Here is a 6,000-nt window from a genome sequence, read left to right on the forward strand (position 1 = left end):
TTGATTTGTGTATTTATCAATGATATTGATGAAGGTATATCAGGCTTAATGTCGAAGTTTGCAGATGACACAAAGGTTGGCAGGGTTGTTAATGACAGTAATGGCAGTGCGCTACTGCAACAGGATCTAGATAATTTGGGCAGATGGGCTAAGAAGTGGCAACTGAAGTTCAACCTTGACAAATGCAAAGTACTGCATATGGGTAGAAGTAACCCCAGAGAAACGTACCAACTGTGTGGTACTACACTTAAGGTGGTAGAAAATGAAAAAGACCTGGGAGAAATTGTGCAGTCAGATATGAAGTTTTCTGAGCAGTGCAGACAGGCTGCTAGGGCGGGTAATGGGGTTTTGTCAATGATATATAGGAATTTTGCTAGCAGGGAAAAGGAGGTGATTGTCCCTCTGTATAAGGCAATGGTCAGGCCACGCCTTGAGTACTGCGTACAGGTCTGGAGGCCTCATTTTAGGAAGGATGTAGATTTGCTTGAGCGTGTACAGAGAAGAGCAACACGATTGGTGAGGGGAATGAAGGGATTCTCTTACCAAGAGAGGCTTAAGTTCTGCAAATTGCAGTGGCTGGAGACTAGGCACCTGCGCGGTGATCTGATTGAGGTGTATAAGGCCTTGAATGGGTTGAGCACGCTGAATTCTGAAGGGATCCTTCCACTTGTTCAGATTACCAACCTACGGGGACATAAGTTCAAATTAAGAAAGGACAGATGTAGAATAGATGTGCGGAAATTTGCCTTTAGCCAGCGGGTGGTTAATTGCTGGAACAAACTTCCATCTGTCGTTGTGGAAGTTGATAGGTTAAATAAATTTAAGGAGGAACTGGACAGGCATTTGGAGGGAATGGTGTGATTTTTTTTTTTTTTTTTTTTTTGGCTGATGCTGCATAAGCTCCTACACTTGCTTTCTTGCATCATGTGCCACTACTACTACTACTACTACTATTAGCATTTCATGCCGTTAACGAAAAACATGCTTTTTTATTTAACGAGGCCAAAATATAATTATACCATACTATTAATTGCAGAAACTGTCGAAATTAAATTACATGAGCATTCTGTTAATGATCGCCGGCCATTTATGCTCTCCGATTCGTGGGTTTTTAAGCGCATGCGCGAAAACAAATAACCCCTATTTAAGTTTCATGCTCACCCCTCTTCGGTAATTTTCGATCACGACATAGGTAAAAAACATTGTCAGCTTCAGGAAGGAAAATCGTTTTTGCAAATTTTTTGTTCTATTTCTTTTAATTAATTGTGTTAGATTGATTTTTAATTGTGTTCAATTGACTTTTAATTATTTTTATTTGTTTTTTTTTTTTTAGGAGCATTTGCAACTAAGGCCATATTGCTCTGGGAATATGGGGTGGTCATTCCCTTGACCTTTCCGCATCCTCCATATTTGGTGGTGACGGGTTCGAACCCCGGTCTAATCAAGAAGCGTGTGCTACGTACTGCTGCTCCTTCCCACCTGGCTACGGAGGCGTCGATTTATTATTATATATATATTTTTTTACTGTAATGTAAGATTTTCGATTTTTTCGTTTTAATTGCTGGAGAGTATCATACGGAAGTGTTCTACGTATTATATTGAGGTAATACTTCTCTTATTATTTTACAAATATTGATATCAACGAAGGACATATTGAGCATTACAGTTCTGGTTCATACTATCAAATTATAGGATTAGGTATATCAGGTGAAGTCTTTTTATTGGATTTCATTCACAGAGATATAACATATCTCATCTAGCGAATGCATTTCGAACATTTCTGCAACCCACAATGCAGCGCAAAACACTATTGGTGCAGTTTTTTTGTGCCCCACTGTATTCTTCCAAACTTCTCAAAATGTAATGCAACCGGTCGATTGGGTACTTGGGGAGGGAGCCAGTGAATAATAACATCTAATTTTCTTGTTGCATTAATTGGTAAAATTATACAAGGACGATTTCTAACAATAAACGATTTAAGCTTCAAGAAGCTTTCTTTTACAGTATGTAACTTAAATGAAAAAAAACAAAACAAAACTGAATTATACTTGACTCTACCGAGATGCCATACATCCACACCTGTTACCTTGTTTTTAAGTCCATGTGTTAAATCCTCTTCAGAGTAGGGCACTCCTGCAGGATCACAACGTAGGATGCGAGTTTTAGTGCAGTCAATGTCATCAGGCAAACTAAGTGGACGTACTGGCCACACACATGTTCAAACGGTTCTGTCGAATAGGCTTCGAGGACAAATGGTCTAAATCAGTGGGTCTCAACGGGGGTATATGGCTCCTCAGGGGGTCATAACATATATCTGAGGGCCACAGGTAAAAGTCGTAAAATTGGGGCCATGGAAACTGTTAAGTGGGCCACGAAAAGTTCACTTCTAAAATAAAATTATTACTAATATAAAAAAAGAAATTGGCAAGATCCGCAAGGATCGCACTAAACTAAGTGACAATAATAGTGGAATATTTTTTGTTAGGAGAATAATTGTATATTGTGAATAAACAAAATATTCTATGAGTAAGAATTCTATTATAAATAAAGATTGTCGTTAATAAAGACCTTTTTTATTATTAATATTCCTTATATTACAAACAAATAACGTTATAAATGAAAAGTGCAGTTGATAAAGTACATATTTATTATAAATATTACATTTATTATAATTGAAGCAGATTATACAATAATATCATCTGCGTCTTTTACGTATTTCTATCAACGAGCCTACCGCCGTCTAAATGTCTAGTTGCGCACATTATCGTCACTCCAAGAGCACTTTCGCGAGTCGACTTGAAAATTACTCTTGGCGTATACGTCATTCTCAATGTGTATGTTTCGCTTGATTTCGAACATTTAAAATTGTTTCAGTAGAACGAAGAAAATTTCCATGTAACAAACGGATTACGAGAGACTTAACTGGAAACGGATTGTCCAAGGGATTACCATTATGCAACTTATGGTTACTCTTAAAACCCATACAACTGCCTGTCCCACAAGGGATTACCATTCTGCAACTTAGTGTTACTCTTAAAACCTATCCAACCGCCTGTCCCACATACCCAGAAGTCGTGCTGGTAATCTGATTGGTTAACGTTTACCGATATTCAACACTGCAGGCAAATAATTCATTTGAAATAAATATAGCACATGAAATTGCAGACTTACATAATTTTCTAATTGTCTGGATCTGTGTATCATATTTATATTTCACAGTTACAAAATACACTGAGTGATCACTGAATTATGACTACCTACCTAATACTTCATAGATCCCCCTTTTGCCCTCAGTACAGCAGCTATCCGACGTGGCATTGATCCAACAAGATGTCGGAAGCGTTCGGGAGGTATGGCCAACTAATCTGTGTGTAATGGGGTCAGCAATGCAGAAATGGAGGTCATTGGTGTATCCAGATGCCTGATATGCCTTTCTATAGTATCCCGCAAGTGCTCTATGGGATTATAATAACATACACGTATAAGTTATAAATCCACTTTAATGTAAGAATACAAATATATACTAACAGTAGCTTTCGAGACGCGTGTCTCTTCATCAACTGACATTTAAATACAAAAATACAACGGATAAGTGCAATGAGCTGAGTGAGGCACGTTAATCATGCGTCATTGTTGTTGCACGGACGTGCGCTGCTTTCTACTCCACTGATCATCTAGCATTAAAACGGTTGTCTCTAGGATGGGGTGTAGACGTATGCCTTTCTGGCGATTTAATGCCTTTGGATTGTTTACTATGTTGAGTGACTCTAGCCATAGGCGGTGGCGAAAGTGTCGTGAGTGGTCTACTATTTCAAAGTCGCGTTTGGGGTCAAGCTCGTGGTTGGTGGCCCAAAAATGTTCCTCAACCGCGGACTGGTCAGTTTCGGCAAGCCGAATTGCTCTGTCGTGTTCCGTAAGGCGATCTTGGAGACGCCTTGATGTTTCTGCTATGTAGCAACTGTTACAGTCTCTACAGGTGATGCGATATACTACATTGCTGCGTAAGACATGTGTGACAGGGGTCTTCACGCTGGAGACAAGGAACGTAGGTTCCTGCAGGGTAATTGCACACATTTGATGTTGTAATTTTTAAGGACCTTCGAGATCCGTCCTGACACGCCTGGATAATAGGGAATGTAGGCGGACGATATACCGACTTGGTTCGGTGGTCTTGGGTTGGATGTGAGTAATAGGCATCTGCTTAGCACATGGGATGGATAACCACATTTGGTTAGGTCCGTCTTCACACGGGAGCTCTCGTTACGCCTAATTGTATCAGTGCCGGAATGGCTCCAAGCCCTGGAAAATAGGGTGCGGGCAGTGCTATTGAGATGGCTTGGTGCGTGGCCGGATCTGTAGTTAGTGAATTGACCGCACCACATAGGTTTGCGGTATACTGAAGTCTCTAGATGTGGGCCTACGCGATGCACTAGGACGTCCAGGAACGGGAGTGTACCGTTCACCTCTGACTCTATGGTAAACTTGATGAAATTAGATAGGGAGTTGAGGTATTCCAGTAGTGCAGTTTCAGAGCCACGTGGTATTACGGTAAAAATATCGTCAACGCATCTACACCATGTTGTAATAGTTGTAGGTGGGATCCGGTGTATCTACTCCTCCAGATCTTCCATAACGATGTTGGCTACTACGGAACTGACAGGGGCACCCATAGCAGTGCCATGTACCACTGGTAGACTGAATCCTCAAAAGTGAAGATGCTGCTTGATAAGCATAGGTTGAGGGCGGTACAGATGTCATCAGTGGATAGTGATGTCCTGGATTGGAGGCTTAAGTCGTTCTCGAGGAGCCTTCTGGCGCAGTGCACGGCCTGTTGGACGGGAATTGAAGTGAATAAAGAAATCACATCAAATGATGCCATGACAGTGTTATCAGGGATTGAAAGGTCCTTAATGAGTTGGTTGAATTCACTGCTATTTTTAACGGTGTGCGAGGTATTACCTATAAGAGGTGAGAGGAGGCGCGCGATATGCTTGGACAGTTCATACGTTGGGGCACTGCAGCACGACACTATTGGTCTGAGGGGAATACCCGGTTTGTGGATCTTTGGTAATCCATAGAATTGCAGTAGTTGGCAGCCAGTAGCACGTAGAAGACGCTGAGTTGTAGTCGAGATCTTCTTATCTTTAAACCATGTGTGGACGAGTTTATTGACATGTGTCTCTAGACGTTTCAAGACCTTAATGGGTGGATCAGATAGAGGTTCATATACGTTTGGGTCTAGTAGTAGGGTCAGGGCTTTCTCTCGGTAGGTTGATCGGTCTAACACAATGGTCCGGCGCCCTTTATCCGCAGGAAGTACGACGATGGAGTTGTCTTTTCTTATAGATGATAGGGCGGCATGTTGACGATGGTTAAGGTTTGAGTAAGTTTTTCGAGTGCTGCGGAGGATTGCGGCAGTCCTGAAACGGATCTCGTTGGCAGTTTCTTCGGGAATGTTGGTAATACTGGCTTCTATACCCATAGCGAGCTGTGTGAATGGAGGTTTGGATGGTATGACGGCGAATTTCATGCCGTTGGATAAGACATTCAGCTGTTCGATGGATAGTTGTTTGCTGCTTAGGTTCAAGAGGAAGGAAGTTGTATCACTTGAACATGTGCTTGCCTTTAAGGAGTTAGCTTCTATGCTTAAGTTTATGAATTTGCGCTGTTGGCGTAAACGGTAGGTATCAGAGATCTGATTAGCCCGATGACAGATGGTATGTATAAGGTTCGTAAATACGATAGGCGAGACCTTACCTTGTAGATGTTGTAACAGTCTGGACTTGTAGTCAGCGCTCTTCATTTCACGGTGGAGGTTATCCACAATTTTAATGTGCGTAGACTGAACTTAAAACAGGCACGATCCATGTGAGAGTTGTGGAACGGGGCTTTGTAGCGGAACCCTTTAGGTATGATTCGATTGCTTTTGCATCTGAGTGCAAAATGAAATCCCACAGAGAAAAGTACACAGTTCTCCAGTGTTCGCTGTAAATACTTGCG

Source organism: Mastigoproctus giganteus, chromosome 8, assembly GCF_048544385.1.
Source record: "Mastigoproctus giganteus isolate SK-2022 chromosome 8, ASM4854438v1, whole genome shotgun sequence".
NCBI classification, from domain to species: Eukaryota; Metazoa; Arthropoda; class Arachnida; order Uropygi; family Thelyphonidae; genus Mastigoproctus; species Mastigoproctus giganteus.